Source organism: Ambystoma mexicanum, chromosome 1p, assembly GCF_040938575.1.
Source record: "Ambystoma mexicanum isolate Mex_15411 chromosome 1p, UKY_AmexF1_1, whole genome shotgun sequence".
In the NCBI taxonomy this organism is placed as follows: Eukaryota; Metazoa; Chordata; class Amphibia; order Caudata; family Ambystomatidae; genus Ambystoma; species Ambystoma mexicanum.
In genome coordinates, this window is record NC_090921.1 from 175,669,977 (window position 1) to 175,696,439 (window position 26,463).

At 49.0% G+C, this 26,463-nt stretch overlaps 1 protein-coding gene across 4 annotated transcripts in view; it reads left to right on the forward strand.

Annotated features, from left to right (window-relative positions):
* Positions 1 to 26,463, forward strand: part of RANGRF (RAN guanine nucleotide release factor) — a 123,164-nt gene that overhangs the window by 31,425 nt on the left and 65,276 nt on the right. The window lies entirely within an intron of this gene.

A 26,463-nucleotide genomic window follows, 5' to 3' on the forward strand; every position in this document is an offset into this window, starting at 1 on the left:
TATCCATTTGTCCTGCAAGGCCCTCTGCCTTGTTGGGACCATAACGAGAACAAGCTGGTCTTGAGTAAACTCAAACATGTTAGCCTTCTGGTCATGCCAATGTTTGACCAGAGCTTGACCAGCCCTCAAGTTATCACTTGCTTCTGCCATCATGTGTGGCATTCTCCTGCGGAGACCCATCACCTAGTCAGTCACTCTGGCTCGCTTGGGGGAAGGAGCACTCTCCAACCCCTCCTTAATCAGGGCCAATGGACCTCTGACTGGATGGCCATAGAGAAGTTCGAAGGGACTGAATCCTACTCCTTCCTGAGGGACTTTTCTATATGCAAAGAGAAGGCATGGCAGTAGAAGGTCCCACTTTCTTCTAAGGGGTTCTTCTAAAGCACCTATCATGCTCTTCATAGCTCTGTTAAACCTCTCTACCAACCCATTGGTTTGAGGATGGAAGACAGTCGAGAGTGTAGGTGATTCCACAGGTTTTCCACATGGTTTGCATGTAGTGGGACATTAAATTTGATCACCTGTCAGATATCACCTCCTTAGGAAAACCTACCCTGGTAAAAAATACCAAGTAGGGCCTTAGCCACAGCCGGAACCGTAGCAGTCCTCATAGGTATGGCTTCAGGAAATCTAATGGCATGGTCCACTACAGCCAGGATGAACCTGTTGCCTGAAGATGTGGGAGGGTCAAGAGGACCAACAATGTCAATCCCCACCCTCTCAAAAGGAACCCCCACCACTGGGAGAGGCACTAAGGGTGCCACATTCTTGGATCCACTCTTGCCAGAGGTTTGGCAAGTGTGGCAGCTTCTGCAGAATTTGTCTACTTCTGTACCCATCTTAGGCCAGTAGAAGTGCAGAGATAGCCTTTCTTTTGGTCTTTTTAAAATTTAAGTGACCAGCCAAAGGTACCTCATGGGCTAACTGCAGAAACTGGATTCGGTTCACTAGAGGTACTACAAGTCTTTTGTAGTTTCCAGGAGTTGACTCAGTAGTTCACTGTAGAAGAGGTCATCCTACCAGTGTAACCTATACTTCCCAGGCTCAGTCCCATTGAGCTGAGAAGTGGCCTGTTGGCGGAGACCTTCCAAGGTAGGACACTTTTCGTCCGTTACTGAAATCCTCCCTGTTGGGTCCACCTTCTGCTAGTAAAGACTGCAGCTCAGGATGGTCAACAGGGTCAAGATCTCCTACCAAGATAAGATCCTCTTCTAGATCTGATTCCTTAGTATCTAGTTTGACTATACAGGGTTGAACCTCACACTCCGCCTCAGCTGGTGTGGGAGTCACAGGTGTGACTTTGGACAGTCTCGGAGATGTCCTTCTGGGCACTGGAGTGCTTGCTGGTTTCTTGCTGGCAGACTTAGGTTTCCCCTTTGTCTTTTCTTGTCCTGCAATGGCATAAGTAAGTCCTGTGGACTTGGGGTGATGGCTTCCTCAATTATGTCCCCACGAGAGCCTCCTTAAGGTTCTCTCCCTTGCAGACCTTGTGAGCTCCTGCTTCCTTCTGCTGGGAGGCCTGGGGGTACTAGACACAACTCCAAGAGTTTTAAGGTCATTACCCAACAGGACCCTCCCAGGTACGTTAGTTTGCACACTTACAGGTATCCTGGAAGTCATGTCATTACACTGGATGAGAGCTGGTAACTGGGGAACCATTTGCACAGGGCCTCCAGCTAACTTGGTTAGGTGTTTGGGTGCCTTAGCAACATCCTCCACCTTGAAAAAACATTCATCAACCACAGTTATGCTGGCTCCAGTTTCTCTGATGGCAGGGGTTTCCTGACCATTCACAAGAACACTATCTTTGTAATACTCATTAGTATTATCTGGGATTGAGTTATGGACATCTAAGTTCTGTTGTTCCCAAAGACCCAAGGACACTAAATAAACACTAGCTGAGACTCTCATGGGCTCATCAGCTAGTAGCTGAAAGTTTCCACTGGCTATAGGTACTTCATCCACCTGGGAGAAGGCTAAGGAGACAGTGTTGATCCCTGAAGGTTTACCCTTACACTTGGGATCTCCTTTCACATGGCCAGGTAACCCACAAACAAAGCATTTCCCAAATGCTCTCTGCAGTGGGGGTTTGCTCTGACCTCCATCTGGTGTGGAACCAGATGGTACACTAGTCTGATTTGGTTTACCTTGTGGCTTACCCTGGTTGTGTTTGGGGCCCTCTTTTGGATTGGAATGATTGGAATGCTCTTTGTCGTCTTTCTTTGGTTGCTTCCCCTCATCCTTCTTCTGAGTAGCCTCAGAATCCTTGTGAGTAGCCCTGTTGGCAACCCATAAGTCAGCAGCCTTAGCTAGTTTCTTAGGATCTATCTCCTTTGAATCAGCCAAGTGTTGTCTACGCTCACAAGAGCAGACATCAAAAATAGACTCCAACATTACAAGATTCCTCAAACTTTCATAAGTGTTCACTTTGTAACCCTTAACCCAACCATCTAAGTTTTTCAAACATTCACACACCTAGGTAGCCCAAGGGGTACCATCATGCTTTTTGAGGGTTCTAAACCTCTTAAGATTCTGGGAAGGGGTCTTCCCAAATCTAGCTATTAATGCTAGTTTCACACACTCATAATCCTGTTTATGCTCCTCCCCAACTCCATTACAGCATCACTTGCAACAGGGGGGAGCCTAGAGAAAAGCCAAGGAATCAACTGATTCCCTGAGATACCTTGAATCCCATGATTGTTAATCAAACATTGCTAACCAATCCAAAATATCAAGTTTAGTCTCATACATATCGATCATTTCCTTTGGCATATTGTCATGATCTCTGCTTCCAAAAGATCAGGACTTACCCGAATCCCTTGGAAGCAGACCCATAACCCCGGTTCCGAGTGCCAGCCAGTCCCAATTGGGACCTTTTGGACCCTGTCCTGGCGCCAGTGGCACCAGGCTCATAAAGATGCCCAGTCCCAGCGCTGGAAGCGCCGGGCTCATAATGCTTGGGTGGACTTACCTGCAGCAGACCATGCTGCTTACTTGCCTGCCAGTTGAGCCTCTGATCCTCTTCTGTTTGGGACTACTTTTCCTGTTGGGTGGGGCAGGAGCCACTCCCTAGGTTCAGAACACTGGAACTCTTCTGGAAAGCAGGAACTCTTTTCTCACCTAGGCGAGGCTGTGGAAGGAGACACCTAAGCACTACAGGAGGCTATTTAAACCACACCCGATGGATGAATCTTGCTTTGCGTTATTCTGCATTCTCTGCAGCAGAACGCTCATCGTGTCTTCTGCTTCTGATCCTGGGCCTAAGGGAACAAAGGCTTACCATCCTGGAATCCAGTCTTCAGCAGCACCTGTAAAGACAAAGAAAGAACAGGTTAGCACTACGGTCTTCAGTGACAGCGCATCTCTTACCTGGTCCATCGGCTGTCACCAACGCCTCGCGCTGCATTCCGGCATCTGAAAGACAAAGGCTTACCTACTCTTCGCATGCTCCCGAGGTCTTCGCACTGCATTCCGGCAGCTGAAAGACAAAAGCTTACCAGCTCTTCGCACGCTCCGGAGGCCTTCGGCGCTGCATCCCGCATCTGAAAGACAAAAGAAGGTGCGTTTAAAGACATTGGGCAACTTTATTACTCACGTGCCATTACTCCTTCCCACGCCGAATCCAGTGGGTATTCCAGCACCCTTCAGCTTCTCTAAAGCTCCGAACTTGTACCTGCAAGATTAAAGGGACAGTTAGTGCGCATCGTGAAGCAGACTACAAGCGCTTACTTACGTGCTTCCAGGCGCTTCTATTCCTCACGCGGGTTCGATCCTCAACTCTCATCAGCCCGCCATCCGCCATCGCCGGAACCCTGCAAAACAAGAGATATCATTACAAAAGACTTTTAAGACATTTGAAGTGCCCAGAACTTACCGTTCGTGCAGTTACCGACGGACAGCAGTCCTCTGAGGTCAAGAGGCCTGCACCCTTATCCAGTGAAGAAACTGGTTACGGCACCCTGCCCCGAGGCAGATGGAGAGCTCGGCGTTCACTTACCTAAGGTGAGGGCGTTAACCTTTGGGGTTCTACAGGAGAAGAGAAAGGGAGGAGGAGAGAGGCACCCAATAACCCCAGTTCATTAATCCCATATTTTCTATCTGCAGACATCTTACTCTTCGAGTCAGACATACAGTGCACAGAGGTCCAGCCCAAAGAGCCAACCGTGTGTTACACATCACCTTTTGAAGATACGGCATTCACCCAGTCAAGACCGGCGCCTCTGCGGGAATCAGGTGAGCGTTACACATATGGGGTCTCTTAGGGCTGGAAGACCTAGAGGACTCTGGGAGAGAAGCATTTTCTAGAGACAGTTTCTTTATTTCTAGTTCATGGTTGAGCTCCATTTCTCTGAGCCTTACTCTTGATGTTTCATGGCAGTTTTTGCATCAATGCGTTTCAGTTCCAATTCAAGTCTCATTTTCTCAAGTGCAATAAATTCAGGAGTAAGTGTAGGACCTGTGGGGGTCCCTGTGGACAAAGGTTGTGCATTCTGAGCAGGCAAAGGAGTTTTAGGGTTTCCTAACAAGGACTCGTCTACTTCTTCACAATTAACACTCTCAGAATCAGAAACATTAAAATCCACATTGGCTGGTGTGGTAGGCCCCTCTGACCCACTCTCCAGACTTTTTCCCATTAACTTTTCAACCAGTTCAGATTTCTTTCCTTTACCATAGAGCTTCTTATCCCTACACATGGTTGTCAGAACCTCAGCAGTGTAGATTAAAAGACTCTCTTCAGTGTAGTTTTCCATATTTGACATGATTTCTTAGTTAACTAGAATTAGTGGTGTTTAGCCTTATGGTTAGTTGAACCCAAGCAACAGCAGCACTCTAGGTGTAATCACTCTACTTCCAAATCCTCACCGCTGTACACCAGTGTTAGGCAGAATCCTGTGCAGTGCCCTTAGGGACCACTACACACAATTAAGACTACAGGTGGCAATACAAGTTTTACCTTTGGTACAAGCCTGCACTACTATGTCGGAGTGGTAGCAGTGGCGGAGCAGCCAGGCTTATCTCAAGAGTATATGAGTAGCAGCAGAGATTACACAAAGGGACCACAATTACTGGGTCCCATGTAATATCGGCGCAACCTTTCCCGGCGATATTATTTACGGCAACCATATATATGGGGATAATATTACCTGATACCAATTACTGTGACTCAAGCAAACACTGACTCAAGGTTTCAGGTAGAAAAATATAAGTACATTTATTTTTAAACCATTTGTTATAAACACAACACTTCTATCAAACTCAAACACAAACCACACGTAAAATATACTACAACTAATTCACTTTGTACAGTAAATCTCAAGGTAAGTACCCTGTGTTTGAATGGACCGGTGTTGGGAACAAAACACGTTACCGTGAATACGATCATGATCACTTTTTGACAGTTCGGTCTACTAAATAAACGCGTATCCATGACATGAGATGCTACCGGGGCAAAAACACACTTAGCACGTGAGACACCCAGAGGGAGTTGGAGGCAAAAATCACAGGCAATATTTTGGTTAGGCAGACAGAATCGAGAAACACTCAGACAGGAGTTCAAAAGTCAAAGGGCCGGAGTCAAGGTTAAGTGACACCGGAGACCTGTTGCCAAAGATCACACAGTCCGACAGTTCACGATTCAGCGTAGCCAAGTGTACTTCGATATTGTCAATGTTCGGAAGCAAACGTTATAAGAAGGAGGAAAGACCAGGGCAAGCCTTGAAGGTGAAGAAAAGAGGTTCACCCAATTTCCTCAAGCAGAACACATTACCTTATTCCAATGGTGCAGCTAGTGCCCTGGCAGTTGTTCCTGTTGGTTTCCCACAGACCCACGGTTCCTGGAGCTTCGTTGTGAAGGAGGACATCTGAAGGGGGTCTGCACCACACAGGAATGAGGCCGGCAGCAGCGACTAGGAATAAAAGGTGCGCTCCTTAAAAACAGGAGAGGCTCTTCAGATGGCTATCTGGACCACTACAGCAGTGTCCAGTGATTTCGACCAAGGAAGAGGATCCTCTGGCTGTGGAAGATAATCTGGTTATCCCCACCAGGCTCAAGGGAAGAAGACTCTGGGCAGGATCTTCTCTTAGTCGTCGAAGGGTAGATAGCTCATGACTGCAGCAGGGCTTCACCGCGACTGGGTAGTTGCAGCAGTTGTCGTTCTCTCCGCTTCTCTTCGGTTCCTTGTAGTTCCAGTGGCGACTTTGACTTGTAGCCCAAGAGACCTTCCTTGCATGTGCAAAACCCCATTCACACAGCCTGGCTGTCAATCACCCAGCAGGGGGGCTGTCCAGCCTGGACAACCACCTCAGTCAATCATGGCAAAATGCGACTTGGGTTTCCAAGGATTCTCTGTGCAGGGGGTGACTACACCCCTCCCTCACATTCAGTCCACCTAGACACCCAGGCGCCTGGTGGAGGGCTTCTGTGCAGAAGCCCGCCAAAAGACAGTGAACAAAGAAGGCGAACCTAGTTTGCTGCGCAAAGTAAAATACAAGAAGGACTTTAACAAAAAGAAATGGCGAATAAACCCAACCGGAGCCAAGAGAATGACAATTTGGTCAAGCGGGTTTATGTTCGAGGCTAATATAATAGCCAAGAACAATACCACGTTTATCTAATATAATCGCGGTAGAAAAGTTAGGGTAGATACCACTGCCACCAGCCAAGTTTAAATGTTAAAAGAGCAAAGCAATGCTCTAGGAGGTACAGATAAAAGGGATACGAATTAACCCTTTCCAGTACTCCATGGAAGATGGATGGGGTGTACTGGATCTGTGGTAGATTGACTAGGTAAAGTTAATGGTAACTTTACCCTTTTCTGGGGGACTGTAGTCAGCCTCAGAAATGGAGTCGGGGTGGGGGGGGAGTCTCAAAGACAACCCTGTGTCACTGCACTGAAGCTGCTGTTTGACCCACAAAAGAAGGGGGCTACTGAAGTGGTGTACTCCAGAGTCCACAATCTCAAAAACAGAGAAATATACTTGCCAAAACATAGGTAAGAGTAGGGGAAAAGCTCACACTCTTACCAAGTGGAAAAAAATAAACTCCAGAAGCCCAGCAAAGCTGCTGGGGGACTCACTAGGTGAGGGAAATTAGCCATAAATGAGAATTCTTCCTAACAGGTACGTGCCACATCCCGGGTGGCCATGTGGATGAATGCGGATGGAGAAATCAGGCATACTTTCATTGAACTTTGCAGTGGACGTGCTTTGGAATGGCACGACATTTGTACTGTGAATGTGTAACGGTACATTTCAAGTGTTGCACAGTAGTGACAGTGTTCAATGATGGCGGCTTTAATGCGTTTGGTGGATGTGTGTCTGCCGATTTACCACTAACCTAATGAAGTAGAGCTGCAGAGAAGGGAAGGATGACTATTCCAGTTTTACAGGGGTGCGGCCCACGTGCTACTTTGGGAGGCGCATGTGACAAAATCTGCCCTTTACACCACCTTGCCCAATTGCCATGGCAGTGTGGGGATTAGCCAGTCGGGTGGTTAACAGGAAGGGGAGGTGAAACGGTTGCACATTATACTGAGGGTGGCTGACATGACGAAGCGTATTTTGTTGCCTGTAGGTGCTCCCTTTGTAATAGATGTGCACAACTGTGCTCTGCAAAGAAACTCTGATGGCAATTTTGGTTTGGAAGGAGTGGACGCATTGTGGAACGCTGTGCATGAGTGCCATTTCGTCGATATGCATGCACTTTGCAAAGACCTCGCCACGTTTCCAGTAGTGGATGTTATCACGTCGGCATGCATATGGGTTACCTGCCTTGCTTATATTTGTCCCGTAGACTGAGGAGGTTGCTGGGTGTCGTGAGGATGCTTTTTCCCACCGCCAAGGTGCTTCTCATCTACATTACCACAAAGAGTATGGCCTACTGCTCATGGATGTTCCGAGACAGGCGAAGGAAGGTGTCTTATCAACAGAAGCATGTACACTTTTTTTTTTTCCCCTCGTGGAATGTTCTTCTGCAACAATGACCTTATTACTTGTGGACATGCAGAGTGTTTCCAAGAAAATGGCATTCTGTTGTCCTCCATTGGCAAAGCAGTTTCGTTTGCTTGTCTACAGGATGTGGTGAAGTTTACTGAACTAATGTGCGTAGAAGGAAACACAAAAGCTACTGAAAACAGACAACAGACATAAAAGGTGATTTTGAAGAAGGATCTACACCAAACTAACTCCCCCTACCCTGTTTGCAAGTTATTACCCCACGCCTGCACGCAGCACAACCACGTGCAGGGATTTTGTGGGTATCGGCCACGAAAATGGAACTGTGTGGATTGTCCAATAGTTGCTTAGGATGTTCGGCAATAGGAAGAGGGACTCCTGCTACACTGGGGACTGGCCCTCGACGTACTTGGGGACCTGCACGTGCCACATTCAACGCTACTCACCAAGCTGGCCTATGGAAATGGGACGGTAGCGATTGCCCTATCATGTACTGCTCAGGGTGTGCGTCAGAGGAAAGCGTGCCGATAGGAAGAAGGACTCCTACGGCTTTACTGGGGTGTGGCCCTGGCGGTATTGCAGAAAGGCACATGCCACATTCTGCGTTTGTGAGCATGCTGGCCAATTGAAATGGGACTGTTCCCTTTGGCCAACGAGGTGGTCCGGGTGTACGTTACAGAAAATAGCACCAATAGGGAGGAGGAGTCGTCCTGCTTCACTTGGGCGCCTCCCTCACAGTGATTGGGGAAAGGCACGTGCCGCATTTTGCCCTTCTCACCATGTTGGCCACAGGTGCTCTGGCTTTGCGTCACAGGAAAGGGAGGCCTTCACTTTTCCAGAACTTTGTGTACTCCGGCTGGCAAACATGGCAGGGCACACAGTTTTCGTCGTGGGTGATTACTTTGTGGAAGATGTGTGCGTGTATGCCCTCCAAGACGACTTATCTAGCAATTTAGGTTTTGAGGGAGTGGACGTTTTGTGGAGTGGTATGGAATCTTGCTGTGTTGGCGACTGCTTCTAGAATGTCGACGTGTGGCCTCTTCGGCAACTGTACATGTTGTGATTGTGCTCTGTGGAGTCTTCTTTTTGGGTTCCATGCCTTGTTCCCATGTTTTCAGTCCACTGAATATTTTGTTGAAAGCAGTGCAGCCAGTGCTCCAGATAAGATTTTGAGGTCGGAGTATTTTACGCATGATTTTTCAAATTAGATAGTAAATGCAATTTCAAGAGTAAAAATGAGTTTTCTCCTCTGCAAGAGAGTAAAACATATCCAACACATACACCCAATGCATACGTAAAATCAGACCCATAGACCAAAAGCGTTGTAGATCAAAGTTGTCTGGCTTATGCAGAGCCCTTCACTCCACATGCAAACGGCACATCCCGTCTGGGCACACAGTAACGGCACATCACTCCACTTGATAATGGCACATATCCTCCCTGAACATGCTAGCTATGCATCCCCTCTTGACACATACTAACGAGTTTGCCACGTACTCTGTGCACATGGTAAAGGCACATCTCATTTCAGTATTTTCATAGATGTGCTGTTAGCATTTGAAGAGCAAATTTGTGTCATTTGCATGCGTAAATTACACCTTTACACCGTGCGCATGCTAACAGCACATCTCTATGCATATGCTAATCGCAGACATTGTTTTCACGTATTGATAGAACACGTTGTTTAGCAAGCCTGATATTTGCACACATTGACAGGACATATCTCTACCCATGGTGACCTCAAATCTCTTCTCATGCTATTGGCACATCTCTTCTCATCTGCTAATGGTGCGTCTTCTCTGCGCACATACTAGTGGGACAACTCTCTGTACATGCGTGCTAACTGCGCGCATGTGCACAGAGGAGATGTGCATGCTAATGACATGCCTTCTACGCACATGCTAAGGGGACGTATCCTCTCTGCACATGCTAACTGCACATCCCATCCCTGCACGTACTAACTGCACATCCTGTGCAACGACGGGATGTGCAGTTAGCATGTGCAAAATCCACATCCTGTCTATGCACATATTAACGGCACATCTCGGCTCTGCATGCTAACGACACATCTCGGCTCCGCATGCTAATTGCCCTTCTGTTCCATGGCACGTGCAAATGACACATCTTTACTAAGTACGTACTATGGGGACATTTCTTCTCTGAGTGCCAACGTAGCCTCTCCTCTGCCAGTCTTAACGGCAGGGCTCCCTTCTGCACAGGCTAAAAAGTTGCATCCAAAGAAAGGGTGGAAAGCTACTGGGCAGGAGGACGGCCTGCACTTCCCAAGTTCCAATTACGTGACGCAGCATTGATGGGTGTGGCGCAGAGGGAAGACTGCAGAGGAGTCGCTTCTTTCTTACAAGAAATGCAATAATGAAGAATGCCCGTTCACACAAGTTACTATCAGTGCTGGAAATGGACAAAATGTACCCGATTTTCTTTTTTTTTTCCCCCTTTCCTTATTCAGCCTGACTCTAAACATGTCCTCGCCAGCCCCCACCACAATGCCCAACAGTGCTCCCCTGGCATTCTGCTGTGTTTTGCTGTAATAAATCAAGTACCATTCGAAATGGGATAATAAGAACACATACTCCCTTTCGACCTGTTATTGGCATAGCCTCCGTACACATGCAGCAGCACATCTCCTCTCTGCACATGCTAACAGCATCTCTTTTCTGCATGCGCCAGTCGCACATGGCCTCCCTGCATGTTCTATTGGCAAATATATTCAGTTCGGGTAATGGAACCGTTCATCCCTGCATGGGGTAACGGCCCATCCCTCCTGGTATAGCCCAAAAGCAAGCGCACGTCTTACTACAGCCAGGATAACTTTATAAATTATACATTACAGAGCAGGTTTGCAACAGGCAGCAAGTAAAGGAATAATTGCAGATGTTTTGGCTCCCGTCCCTTTATTTGAGCACTTTGAGGGGAGAGGTGGCTTGTGAGAGTAAGCCGACCTACCTGACCTCTCTACCATGCAGGGGCACAACAAAACCTACATTTCGTGGGGCAGGAGGGGGGGAATTAAGTCGTGATGGGAGGGGCCGCTTCAGAAAATAGGCAGGGCAAACTTGGAGGCTCTGCCCCCACTGTTATACCCACCTCCTCCCATGGTCTGGTGTGGGGAACAATGTTAGGGAGAATTCTCTTATAAGGCTAATTTCCCAAACCTAGTGAGTCCCCCAGCAGCTTTGCTGGATTTTTGGGGTTTGTTTTTTTCTCCTGCTAAGAGTGAGACTCTCTTCCTCCCACTCTTAGACATGATTTGAGGTGTACCTTTGACTTTTTGTGTGCTTTTGGGCTATGGGGCCCTTTACTCCATAGGGTATCATCTGTTTTTAGTGTGTGTGTGTTACACAGCACCCTCAGTGCAGTAACACAGGGGTGTCATAGTGACCCCCAAGCATAGACTCCATACCCTGGGACTGACTACTGTCTCCCAGGGCATGTAAAGTCACCATTGACTTTACTAGTCTTAAATTGTGAACAGAACCAGTACAAAGCTAATTCGATTACCCCTGGGTCTGTTTTTGAAGGGGGCACTGTGCAGTCCCCCCTTGTCGAGTTTCTGGCTGGTGGCAGTGGTTGCCACGCGAAATATTCCTTCGGAATATTCTCTGTGGGATTTTCCCATTGGTTTTAAACGCACCACTTTTTGGTGCAATGTTAAAGATACCACAGATTTATTTATTTAATATTAAATCAACGGTGGGGTCTTTTTGCCAGAACTCTGTTCCAAAATGGCGTTTGCGTCCGTCTCTGTGACTCTGACCAAGGTCGAGCCCTTTGTTCCACTATATTGGCGGGCATCTCCACAGAAGCCCTCCAAGTGGTGCCACTCTGTCTGGGTTCCACAGGAATGGTGGAGGGGGGAATTGGCACCCTGGACTGCGTTGCCTTAGCAACCCAAGTCACACTCTACTCTGATTGGCCCAGTGGTGAGTGACAGCTAGGCTGTTGAATGGGTGTTTTTCTGCATAAAATCAGGGCCTTTGGGACTGGAACTTCAGAAGTCGCCACCGGACCTAAGAATCTGAAGAGGGAAGAAGCTGAGCCATTGTGTATACTCTATATACTGCCTAACTCTTCTTGAGAGAAGTCTGACTGCTCAGCCACAGCTGCCAGGTAAATCTGGGTGGTACAGACTGCTACCAATTGGGTTTACTGCTTACTCCTGTAGTCTTAATCTTTTTGCAGTGTTCCCCAAGGGAACTGCGCAGGGTTCTGCCTAACAAACAACTATTGAATAGTATATTTTATAGTGCAATATGCAGAGAGGTGATGGAAGACTTTCTTGAAAGTAACAGCTTTAAAGTTTTACTGCGTTTGTTCAGCTACATTTTTCTGAGCACACACAGTAAAACTTTAACACCGCCAGTTTGGGGGAAAGACTTCCCTCACCTCCCTGCCTATCAAAATGCAAGTGCGCACATCCAGTGGTGCACCTAGGCTAAAATGTAGGCTGGGGCTAACCCTTCAAATGTTGGGAGAGGCACTAACTTCAGAGACACTGGAGGAATGGCAAACGTACTTGTGTAGGGGCATCTAACCTCATTACTAACCTCATTACTCATTGTAATAAGAATATTCTAGTGCATCTTCAATGTTACAATCAGTTAACTGCTCTCTCCTTTGAGTTTGAAACACCCACTTCTTGCAGAACCTGAAGGTCCTAGAAAGTGTGAAAATGGCAGATGGTGTGCAATGAAATACTCAATATCATAGCATAACAGGGCATTGCAGAGTGTGGGGCAGTACTCTGGACTGCCCAAGCACCTTCAGTGGCTGGGAGCAACAGGGGAGAAAATGTGATGTTGGTTCTACCACAGTCTGCTAAACTAGAATCTCTGGTGCACTGACTGACTGACTGGTGACCTATGTCTACCTGTCAAATCCAGTGTTACAAGAATGGGGGAGGGCCAGTGCAGCAATAATGCAATTCTATGCAGCAGTATTGGAGCCACTAGCAGAGGAGCACCAGTATACACCAATGTGTCCCTACACTTCTTAAAACTGTCCTTTTGTAAGGGTGTAAACTTAAAAGCACTCCAATTTTTGCAATTGAAGTCAGGGTGAGATTACATTATTTGCCCAGAATCACACATTTGGGCTAAACAGCGAAGCAGGGATTTTAACTCGCTCATTCAATTTGGGCATGGCCACCTTCTTCTGTGCTCTACTTGGAACAAAACTTTTAGTTTTCGGTGTCAAGACCTACAATAATACTGTCCTATAGAGTTTACTTGCATAGTAATGCATCATAACATGTAAATCCATATAGCAGCATTTTGTGCCAAAATAATATCACTGTACCTTTTTTATTTTCCAAATCCTGCATGGAAAACTAGAAGATGCAAAAGGCAAAACATCCTGGATTTACCCACTTTATTTTCAGCGCTTTAAAAATACCCCAAAAAATAAGTTGTGCCATAAACTCACTTAGGTTTGGAGATTCGGCACACACTTCCAGCGTGGCGTTATGTATGGTTATTAAAGAATATTCAACTAAGGACATCAAAGCAAACTTTACTTTTTAGCATATCAAGCTATTAGACGTTATGGGTATGAACACATTTTAAAATGTTGCATGCTTTGTTTTGCTCGCTTAGCTGTCACAGATTTAGTCTTTCAGATAGAAATTCACCATCATGCATAAGAAAGGCGGTACATCCCTTTTTGGCGCCGCCATTCCGACATGGGCCGGTTTGGCGCGACTGCTTCGGCACGGCCATTTTGACGCACAAGCCTTTGTGGTGCCGTCGTTTTGGCGCGAGTGACGTTTGGACGTGGCTGACATTGCAACCACGTCCAAATGTCCCTCGCGCCAAACTGTGAGTGTGTTTCATTACCTTCTACTGGTGTCGGCACTCGCATGCAGCCTTGAATAATAACCGCAATTAATTTTCGTAAAACTCTTTGTAGAGTCTGGACAGAGCGCCTGCCTGCACAGAACACCTACCCAGGCAGAGTTCCCTCCTGCAGAGAACACTTTCCTGCACAGAAAACTGCCTTCACCGAGCACATTCCTGTACAGAGCCCCTGCACGCACATCGCTGCTGCCTCCACTGAGATCCCCCTTCACAGCGCGCCTGTCTGCACAAAGCATCCCAGCACATCCTTGCATATAACACCTCCCTGCACAGTGCACCTCCCTGCATAACGCATCTGCCTACACCGAGTAGAGCAGCAGCCCGCAGCAGCTGCTTGCACACAGCACAGGCCCCGAGATAACACCGGACTAGCCAGAGCACTTAATCTGCATGCATAGAGGATCAGACTCCCGAAAGCCACCCAGCCGCATAGACTATCTACCTGGATAGCCCACCTCAGGGGCTGACAGACACCTGTATTCCGAGAGCATTTGCCTCCATAGAGGACCCTCCATCCAGCGAATACCAGTTTCATTTGTCATTCCGTGGAACACCTGCCTCCATAAGACACTGTCCTCATAGAGTTCCAGCCTTCTAAAAGCGTATGCCTGCATGGAAAACCTGCGAATGGCACCTGCCCTCACACACCACGCCTGCACTTGGAGCACCTGCCTCCGCAGGGAAACTACCCCAGCAGAGCACCTGACTCCACAGCACGCCTGTCAATACTGAGCACATAGATGCCGCCACACAGTGTGCCTGGATGTCTTGTGCACATTGGGAGCGAGACTGTCCCGTGTAGAGGCTTGATTTCTCCAGCATGGGGTCTGGCATGGATTCACATGCTCATGAATATTCCCCGTCGTCAGGCTGGGAATCCTCGGTAAAGAAAAAACCAGTATCAGTTTCGCTTCTGATCTGTCTTTCGCAGTAACGACCAATCACTGATCTCTGCGTCACACTGACGACAGCCAATGACTGCCCTCTACCTAAGCCCAGCCTCTGGCAGCCATCTTCAGATTTTTACCGCACGTTCATGTGTTGGGATCCTCGTGCTATTGCTCGCGAGCGTTAGTGCTATTTTTTTCACGTTTTTTCTCAAAAACTTCGTTTTTTCGGTCAAAAGAGCCTCAAGCTCCACCGACTCTCCATCCGATCAACGGGGACCCGTATCGGATTCGTCTGCGCCCCTCAAGGGTGAAGATTTCGTCGAGCTACGCTTTTGGAGGACTCCAGAAGTTTCTCAGGCCCGGTCATGGCCCAGGAGAAGGGAAGCTCGACGCCCGGAAAGCTGTTCAGGGTCTGCCCTGGATGCCAGCTGCAGAACGTCTTCAAGGAGGACGAACACTCTTTTTTGTCTTTACTGCCTACATGAGGACAAGACGCACGTGGAGAAGGACTATGCGTTTTGCGGCAACATGTCGGAGCGGACCATGAAGGACCGCCATCAACGTCTCGCCAACTGGCTAGAAGGGAAGAGCCCGTCCGGCGAGAAGAAGAGGAAGAAATCCGAGCGGTCTTCTAAGACCTTTTGAGGACGCCCCGGCAACGGGGGTCCAACATAAGGCCAAGCACCGCGAGTCCGCTGGCACCGGGAGCGCCGAACGGTCGGGCTCTACGGGCGCCAGGCAGGGTGCACCCTCCCCGGCACCATCAACCACGAGCCAACGCTCTGGGTCGGGTAAGAGGAAGGCCGAGCACCCGGCGAAGCTCCTGCAGAGCTCGAAGGCGGAGGGGGAGCGAGGCAGTGTCCCCCCCCTCAAGGATAAGGTGGTGAGCGCACCTAAGGTGGTGAAGGCCTTAATCCATCTGGCCAAGCCCTGGAGATCCTGCAGGAAGGTGAGGTGGCTTCGGACCACGCCATTACCGTTGCGACGGACATCGCCGACACTGGGTTCCGCCAGTTGGGCAACGGCGTTTGCCTTAGGCGGCGTGGATGGCTCAAGGCTACGGACTTCCGTCAAGACGTTCAGACCAGAGTCCTGGACATGCCCTTCGATGGGAACAACCTGTTTGGGAAAACAGTGGACGATTCCCTTCAGGCCATTAAAGCGGACACCGAGACGGCCCGGGCCCTTGGAGTTCTGCAACAACGACTGACGCCCTTTCGGAGCAGCGGAGGCAAGGGCGCCTCCAAAGGTTCCGGCGGCGGTTTCTCCACCTACCGTCAAGCGGCCCGCTCGTCGTCTCAGGAGGCCTACAGAGGACGAGGCAAGTCTGGCGGACCCCACCGTCGTCGCCAAGGAGGTCAAGGCGGCAAAGCCTCGTCGAAGCAGGATTGAACCGACCGTGGGGTCGGGCCCCCACCGAAGCACCCCAGTGGGAGGCCGGCTGGCGAGCTTCGTCAGCGTGTGGGAGTCCATCTCCACCGACCGTTGGGTGCTGGACGCCTTGGCCCGGGGCCACGCGCTCGAGTTTCAAAGAAGGTGTCCGCGCGTCCCCCCCGTGGCCAGGAAAGAACTTCACGTCCCTCAACTTCTCCTGGAGGTAAAGGCGATGCTCAGGAAGGGCGCCATCGAACTCGTCCCAAAGAGGCTTCGGGGCTCCGGAGTTTACTCGAGATACTTCCTCGTGAAGAAGAAGACGGGGGGGATGGCACCCCATCCTGGACCTGCGACGTCTGAACAAGTTCATCAAGGCGCAGAAGTTCCGGATGGTCACCCTCCAGCACGTCCTGGGTCAGCTGGAGGAAGGAGACTTCCTGTCGTCGTTGGATTTGGAGGATGCCTACTTCCATATTCCCATCCTAAAGGGGCACCGAAAATTCCTCAGGTTTGTGGTCCAAGGGCGTCATTACCAGTTCAAAGCCCTCCCCTTCGGACTACCGTCGGCACCCAGGGTATTCACCAAGTGCCTCGTACCGGTGGCGGCGCAGCTGCGCCGCGAGGGGGTCCACGTCTACCCCTACCTGGACGACTGGCTCATCCGAGCCAAGACGAGGGAGCTCGGCGTGGTTCACACGGCAAGGACCGTCCAACTTCTCACGGACCTGGGATTCTCCGTGAACTATGCCAAATCCCACCTGGTACCCGCGCAAGACGCTCTGTTTCTGGGAGCGAGGCTCAACACAGTGTCCCTTCTGGCCTCCCCGTCGGAGGAGAGGACCAGGACCATCCTGGGCAAGGTGCAGCGGATGTTGGTGGCCGACGCGGCCAAGGTGAGGTCCATCAAGTCCCTCCTCGGAATGATGTCTTCCTGCATCTACCTCATTCCCATGTGCAGGCTCCGGATGCGCCCGTTGCAGGAGTTCCTGGACGCGCGCTGGATCCAAACGACGGGCAGCTTCGAGGAAAGGATCACACTCGACGAGAGTTTCCGACGAGCGATCCGGTGGTGGGGCACCCGCGCGCATCTGACGGCGGGCATGGACTTCCAGACCCCAGCCCACCAGGAGACAGTGACCACGGATGCCTCCCTGGAAGGGTGGGGAGCGCACACCGAAAATCTGCACGCAAGAGGCCTTTGGCTCCCGACGGAGAAATCCCTACATATCAACGTCCTGGAGCTCCGTGCAGTGTTTTGGGCCCCCAGGTCCTTCCTTCCGTCCCTCAAGGGCAAGGTGGTGAGGATCTTCACCGACAACACCACCACCATGTTTTACATCAGGAAACAGGGCGGAACCAGGTCCCCAGCACTGTCCAAGGAGGCGCAGGACCTGTGGCATTGGGCCGTCGCCCAAAGGATATTTCTGGTGCCGTTTCATCTGGCAGGGATAAAAAACACCATCGCCGACTCACTCAGCAGGGAGCTGCGCTCGTGCCACGAGTGGGAGCTACGGCAGGATCTAGTGGATCGCCTCTTCCGACGGTGGGGCACACCCCAGATCGACCTGTTCGCGACGGCGACGAACTCCAAGTGCCGAAGGGTTCGCCAGCAGGTTTCCCCAGGCGAGGAGCATGGGCGATGCTTTCTCGTTCCCCTGGGAGGGCCTGTTCCTCTACGCGTTCCCTCCTTTGCCACTGCTAATCCGGCTCGTCAACCAGCTCAAGAGGTCACGGTGCAGGATGATCCTCGTCGCACCTGCGTGGCCGAGGCAGATATGGTTCCCGGACCTTCTGGACTTGTCAGCGTCCCCGCCAATCAAGCTGCCGGTGGACGCGGATCTACTCTCCAGGGAAGGAGGCGCCATCCTCCACCACGACCCGAAATCGCTGAACTTGCAGGCCTGGCTCCTGCAGCGCTAGAGTTTGGAGGATACGACATACCGGCCGACTGCAGAGAGGTTCTTGCAAAGGCCAGGGCGTCCTCGACTCTTAAATGCTACGGACACAAATGGAAGAGGTTCTCTGTATGGTGCCAAACACAGAAGATTAACCCTCTACGGATTACGGCTCCCCAAGTACTGCCGTATCTGCTGACGCTGGCCAAAGCTGGACTGGCACACGCGTCCATCAAGATTCATCTTGCTGCGATCTCCCGATACACCAGAACCACGGGGCGGACGTCCTTGTGGTCTCATCGTCTGGTGAAAGAGTTCATGAAGGGACTGTTCAGATCATTCCCGCCGGTGAAGGCTCCGGCCCCGGCGTGGAAGCTCAACGTGGTGCTGACCAAGCTCATGGGACCTCTGTTCGAGCCTCTGCACTCGGCTCCGTTGAAATTTCTGTCGTGGAAAACAGCGTTTCTTGTGGCCATCACCTCCGCACGACGAGTGGGAGAGATCCAGGCCCTTTCCTGCAAGGCCCCGTACTTGACTGTTCACGACACGAGGGTAGTGTTCAGGACGCACCCCTCCTTCATGCCCAAGGTACCGTCGGACTTCCATCTCAACGAACCCTTGGTGTTGCCTGTGTTCTTCCCGTCGCCTTCGTCGCCGGCTGAGAGGACTTTGCACTCGCTGGATGTGGCTAGAGCGCTGAAGTTCTACGTAGACCGCACAAAGTGTTTTCGGAAGACGTCACAACTCTTTGTGAACTTTGGACCTGTCAATCAGGGGAAGGCTCTCTCGAAGGCTTCCATTTCCAGATGGCTCTCCGGCTGTATCATGTACTGTCACCGGTTGGCAAACCGACCACTGCCTGGCCGTCCGAGAGCCCATTCCACCAGAGCGATCACAGCTACCACGGCGTTCCTATCTGGTGTGCCCCTGCTGGACATATGCAGGGCTGCTACGTGGAGGTCGACGCACACCTTCACGAAATTCTACTGCGTCGACCGGGATTCCAGGGAGGAGTCCAGGGTCGGCCAAGCAGTGCTGCGCAACCTGTTCGCCTGAGGTGAGCCTGGTGAGGAGGTAAGATGCTTAATGTTCAGTTTGATGTAATGCTTAATGTTGAGCCTTTGCCACCTCCTGTGGTTGTGCATGTGTGTACTGCTATGTATTCTTTATTCATGAGCATGTGAATCCATGCCAGACCCCATGCTGGAGAAGGAACAAGTTACTTACCTGTAACTGTTGTTCTCCAGCATGGGTCTGACATGGATTCACATGCGAACCCTCCCGCCTACCCCTCTGCGGCTCTTCACTTGGTCATACTGCCACTTCACGTGCTTCCAAATCTGAAGATGGCTGCCAGAGGCGGGGCTTAGGTAGAGGGCAGTCATTGACTGTGGTCAGTGTGAGGCACAGATCAGTGATTGGTTGTTACTGCGAAAGACAGATCAGAAGCGAAACTGATACTGGTTTTTTCTTTACCGAGGATTCCCAGCCTGACGACGGGGAATATTCATTAGCATGTGAATCCATGCCAGACCCATGCTGGAGAACAACAGTTACAGGTAAGTAACTTGTTCCTTCCTGTCCTCATAACAACCAGCAGTAACGTGCACAGTGATTTCTTTATTGCACCCAGTGTATCTGACAGTCTGTCAATGGTGTTGGAGATGGGGTTCTTTTTGGGCAAGATCACATGATGCCTCATAAAAGGAGGCAAAGGAGAGATTGTTTCACACTGACCACTGCCGCCGAGCTGGGGGGGGTGGAGTGGAGGTGGGGGGGCCGGTTGGCGGTAAGCAGCCGATCTAGCGGCGATCCTGGCGGTCTGCTGAGAAAGGAGGATTTAAGCTGTGGAGGTTTTTAGTGAGCTGCCAGTGGACACAGTTTGCAATGAGGAACACGTTTGGTCTGCTTAGCTGCGAGCGTTTAAAGAAGTGTGCATTGTACATAATAGTGACTGGCGAGGTGCCCTGCATGCACTCCATACACACAACATGCAAAGACGGGAATGGACAGCTACAAAAAAATAATGACATTACGTTTTTGGTGCAGCGCGGCCGAGGGTGTGCTCTCCTGGAGAGAGATGTCCCTTCTCAGAGATATGCTGGCTGACAGTTTCAGTGCCCAGGAGTCCTCCGCGCTGCTGCTCTAAATGGCATGCACATGTGCCATGCCAGAATCTGTCTGAGTACATCAGAGAGCCCCTCCCCTCACGCCAAAACATACCAGCTGCAAAACGTCCTGCTCTGTAAGAAAGGCTATGCTGCTGGCAAAAGTAACGCTACAGTGCCATCTAGTGGTGAAAAGTATGTTTTTTTATGAATAAATCAAAGCGTACATGGTACGCAGTAAAAAATGAAATCATCCGTATTTGCAATAATTAAATGTGTAAATGGGCAAGATACGCTTGTTATCTGGAGGGCTGAGAGCAGCGCATTTTTCCTACTGCTAAGGTGCTTTTCTCATGTATACTGCAGAGAATCGCGTGGCATCATTTCAATGCTTCCTGTCGCCAGCCAGAGGTCGGAAAGGGTCTTATCAACAGAAACAGGTGTGACTTCTTGAGTGCTGCTGGGATGTTCTCCTGTGAGAATGAGAACATTGGTTCCCGATACATACACCTTTTCAAGAGAAATAGCATGTCTGTGTCGGCCAGTGGCAATGATATTTTTCTGCACAATCTACAGACTGCACTGAAAACCCTACTGTAAGAATGTGAGCTGCTGTTCAAAACACACATTCACGTATGAAAACCGCAAAGAAAGTGTTTCTAGGGAAGCACCTCAAACACAAAAAAAAGTTTCTTTTAAGAGCAACCACAACTAACGATGTGCGCTCCCCTGGTACAAAGTTATTCCCCCACTCCCGCGCACGTGCAGCACGTAACGTTCGCAAATATCGCTAAAGTTGCCGGGTGTCACGTGGTACTTAGGCCCCTTTTGAAGATCACACCCATAGAAATGGGCCTGCAGAGGCTACGGGATTGGGCAATCAAGTTTGTGAGTGTGGTGTGTACGGACCGACGGAGCTACACTGTATTCGTTCACAGAAATGCTGAGGGTGCCATTATGGGTGTGTGTTTTACGAGGCCGAGCGTGCGGATTTTTGGGTATACCGACATACATTCAGTGAAATTGAACGCAAAACACTGTGCATTTGCTACTCATTTACCATTCTATGATGTGCGTGTGTAGTGCTATGGACTAGGTACAATGAAGTGCTTGATTTTTGTTTATGTGATACGCAATCATGACAAAATTATTTGTCATTATGCTGGGAAAATTGCACAGCATGTTAACGAGTTTCAGTGCCGTTTGCGATCTCTTGCCTAACTTTCTATCGCAGTATGCAGCTACCAATGTGGCAGCATAATTTTCTATTTGGTCCGTCAATTGAGACAGCGCGGTACATTGCAAAGAAGTGTATTTGTGCGCCAATGGCATACTTCGCCCATGGCATTATGACGTTTCAGAGCACAAATACTTTTCCCTACCTACAACGTTCATCTTACTGTGCCAGCTATGTCGATTTCTGAGCACCCCATCTAAATTGGCTTGGTGCTTTTCTTGCAAGTAGTGATATGTTCTTGTAGTAAGTCTTGCGCTGTGACTGTCTTCAAAACGCTCTGCAACACGTAAAGAAACCTCTTTGTACAGCACACTCCTTTCCAACCGACTGCTCTACAGTGTTCTCCACAATCCCACGCCTCCCACCCTGCATGCTTGCATTGGCAATTCCGTTCTTCACCTCTGAAAGGTGCTTTCTTTGTTTACCTTTTCTCGTTCCCCAGTGCATCTTTATTTATTATCACGTTCTCTCACACACGCCACAGGAGGAAAGCCAGGAAAGGTCCGGTACAGAAGGGGAAGCATCTGCCTAGATACTATAGGGGGCGTACCGGGAGACAGAATTATTGGGTGGCCATCACCTATATAGGCGGCACTCATTGTAACCTGTAATGACCGTTGCAATGCACTTCCAAGTACGTTCCGGGTGCACAGTAGCGCATTGCACTACATGTACAATACAATGCCCTTTGCCGGGTAAGGGTCTGTAGCACAGCATAGGCTTTGGAAAGGTTGCTTTACAGCTCCGCTGCCCTACAGGTGTGCCCCTCTTGTTGGCCTTGTCCTTTAAAAGGCTGTAGCCGGCCCACTACTTTTGTCCTTCCTTTTGAGTTGTCGTCACATGCAGTGCAAACACTTTGTTATGCCATTACTGTTAGCTGTACTATTCACGGATATACTTACATTGTGGAATACAAGACATTTGTGATGTCATCCTTGATGTCATGGGTGTTAGTCCTTCCAGTGCACAGTGGTAGCGTGAGTTATGGTTGCATACCTTACCATAACTGGCAAATTTCTGGGGTTTTTAGGTTTTACCTGTAACCATAACATCCCTGTAGCAACGTTTTTTCCATTGAATTTCATAGGTTTTTTAGTAGTGCAACTTAACCTTAACGGCCCCTTTCAACGTTTTTTGATATATATATATATATATATAATATTTAATCACTATGTGTAATGGTATATAATGTAAGTAAGGGGACTACAGGGGGTCAACCCCCCGCATATATATATGTGGTGTATAGGAGGTTGAAAAGGAAAAAACAGTTGCCAGTTTCAGGCTCGCAATGATGGGGTCGCTGTAGTCGTATAGATCCGAATCATCTGAACAGACAAACTTGGACACAAAAGTATACATTGTTTTATTAAGGAACCTTTACAATGTGGGAGCAAAATAATACATTGGTTAAGATTTTTTTTTAAAACTTGATTAGTCCATTGGCTTTGACTAACTAAAGGTTCAGGATGGATACTGTCCATAGGCTCTGGGTAGTGTCTCGTGAACATAATGGGGAGAATAGGAGAGGGAATAATTGCTCCATCAAACTTTTCTAATTCCAGGGTCCGGTTCCAGCAAGTTCTATTGTGCATTTCTAGGGGTTCTTAAACCCTGACGTTGCGGGCTTTTAGGGATTACCAAATACTTCTGTCAGTCATAACCTCGGGTTTTAGAGTTTCCTGCACCATTTTACATACAGTCTCTAGGCAGGACTGCTCTGTCCACGGCCTGCAGGTTTTTTCGAGCCTCTTTGATGAGAGAGGCCCTGAATTGGAATTTCTGTTCTCAGTGTCCAGCCCCAATATTTTTGTTTCCTGGGGAAGTTGGTAGCCTAACATTGGGCCACTCTAATCGGCATATTTACTTAGTCAGGTCGGTTCTATGTTTTTGACAGTATATACACCACATCTTGTTTGGCTACATTTGGCCGACCTGAATTAGACTTTTATTTTTGTTGTTAGGGGGTTTCCCACCCATACATCTGAGCCTACCCCACACCCCTTCCTTTAACACCCTGGCACCCCACTGCACCCCTATCATCTATCTATCTATATATCTATCTCTATTTATCTTTGTTTTGGGTGGAGGGATGGGAAGGTTGGTCTAATCGACCAAAATGTAGCCTATCAAAAGATAGTGTGTCAAACAACTGCATATTATTGCTAGCAAACTGCAAATGCTCCTGCAGCATGGCCACACTACCACCAATACGCCTCCCCCTCCATGTGTCACTTTGCTCTAGGATTCCCCGTAGCTTAATTGCGAGACCCATGAACTCTATGAAGTGCCCTGGTGCCCTGTGTCTCTTCTGAGGCTCACCGGTTATTGCCAGCGGCTTGGGTGTCCTCCTTAGGTGTTACGCAGCACAGTGGTTCCTGGTTTATGCTTCTCAGTGTTTCAATTACACCTCCGGTTCTCTCACCATTTGGGTCTCTCTCCATCTGGGCCTCTGTCTCTCTGGGACCATGGCTTTCCCGACCTCCAGACTTCCTCTCAGACGCTGCCACGATCGCTTCCTCACCTCTCTGCACACCTGCTGCTCTGCTCCCAATCTGACTCCAAGCCTGGGAGAGTGAAGTCTCTCCTGTTTCTTCCTCTACCACCTCAGATTTAAATAGCCTACTCGGGTGCCATGCCTTCAAACAACTTGACTGCTCATTTTCTTCACTGGCACTTGACTCCTTGTCCTTCTTCCTTGTCCTTCTTCCTTGTCCCAGTACCACAGGAATTATGGATGTTGAAGTCCATAATGGATTTGTCTTTTAGGTCTACTCATTTCTGTTCAATTGTTGAACTAAATGTTAAAATTAGGAGATGTTATATGAGGGATGTATGATTTATCATTTGGGCTAAGATTTCTACCTAAGAGATAATCATGGCCATTAGAGGAAGTCCCATTTAATATAGGAATTCCCAAGTATATAATTTATTCTTCCTAGATAACTCATCACATAAAGTTACCATGACAGCATGCCATTAGATATTTGGCCATTATAGGACTCTCATCCTCACAAGAAGATGAATATTGCATCCCTCCCAAAGGAGTCACCACTTCCCATTGACAGCCATCTCCTCCCATGTGATTTATTTATTTATTCCCCCCTCCCCACCTCCTCATGATACCACCCCCAGGCTTCGGATCAGGTAGTGACTGCCTTCCCCTGGCCACATGGGAGGAGATCTTCGACTCGGGTTCAGTGATGACTCTGCAGGATCTATCGCATATTGGACAGATTGGACCGATAGGCCTCCGCCAGAATATTGCTATTTGTTTCATGTCTGGTGTGAGCAGAGTAATATTTATCCTTCAGTTTGTACTTTGAGTGTTACCATAAGCTTTATTAACCCAAGAAATAAAAGTACCAGGATTACAAATCAAGCATGATTGAGTTTTCCACAGACGGGTCAATGGCGGTTTCTACAATTTTCTATTTCATGTTCATATATGTAGAGTGTGCACTCCACAGAGACACTCAATCCCTTGTGTGACAAAATACTTTCTGTTCTCCAGGAGTACAGGGGTGGGTAGTGGCTAAACCGCCTACTGAGCCCCACATTAGTACTAGGCGAGCAAGGATCCCGGTTGTAAAGGTGAAATGGGCACAGCCCGAAAGGTGTATGTATTTTGCCTTATGTGGTAGCACAGGCCGTGGGCAGGCGATGTGAGCTGATAGCATTAGCAACCCAAACAACTTGCGTACAGTAGTCCAAAATAAAATGATATGCAATTAAGGTTCTATAGAATTTTAATGAAACAATAAAATTAGCACTAATCAGAAAATACTAGCAAAACCACACTAAACACAAACCATGCACACTTTTGTGAAAGGGAACTGTGGCTAGAATAGCAGGGGTATTCCGCCAGTCAGCTATGGCAACAATGTGTTTTGTTTTCTTGAAGAAAAAGCTAGAGAAGGGGGCCTTAAGTCACAAGTAAACTAGGGCACAGTGTCTCTTCACAGTACCTTTAATTCTTTGTCTTGGGTGCTTGGCAGCGCCGAGCAAGGCTTTTATGTACTTTCCTGCAGTTGAGTTGGTGTAGATATTGAATGAGTGACATTGATCCAGCGTTGAGTGGGATTTGAGAACAGCGCTCCGAGTGCAGTGAGTCAGCACACTGGTTGCAGCAGCAGTTCTCTACACAGGTGCGCCATGACGTTGTGGTGGCTTGAAGTTCACAGCATGCCAAAACCAGCACTGCAGGTCCTATGTCGGTTTGAAGGGCATATAGTACGGTCGGCGCAGTCTTGAGGAATTCCAGATGCTCTTGGACTTCGGGTTGCTGGGAGTCCCAATAATAATAATTTGTTTTTTATATTGATCTAAAGCGCTTTACATAGGACACATTTACATACATTACTATTGTTACCCAACCGAAATTGGTACTCCTTTATCGACCTCAGAAGGATGAAAGGCTGAGTTGTCCTTGCCAGGATTTGATCCTGCAACCTGCTGATCAAACACAGATCACAGCAACAAACGTTTAACCCGCTGAGCCATTTTACCGGCATCCAGTGGCTCCAGGACAATGAGTTCTGCACTCGTACACTGGGGAGTTTGCCTGGCACCTACAAAGGGGTCCTTCACCTCCAGTGAACAGGAGCCTGGTTCCAATGCAGCCAATAACGAGTCATTGGTCCAACAACAGTGCACCCCCAAATTTCCCTGGGGATGGTTAGGGGTACATAGCTCTCCTCTGCTTTGGGTGCCTTCTGTCTCTCCGCAGGGGACTGTGGGATAGACTGTATCTGCAACAAAGAGCCACATGAATTCTTGCAGAACTCCAGAAATGAGTCAAAGATCGAGGGTGTGTGACCCTTTCCTTCTAAAGGCAACATGTTTCAGGGGGTTGGTTCAGAGCCAGCCTGCTGTAATGGGTGCAATACATGTTGTTGTAACCAGTGACCTTTGCCTCAAGACCTCACACCCAGACTACCTTGCCTGGAGGAAATGAACGGGACAGGAAAGGGAACAGAGCCCTAGCAGAAACCAAGCTAGTGCGACCCTTCCCTGAGTCCACCTCTCCTCTTTGGCTGCTATATCTCTGCCTCTTTACCATGCCTGCTGACTTCAAAGGTACTCCGTGGTTAGCACGCTGGCTTCAAAGTTGCTTTGTTCTGGGGAAAGTGCCTG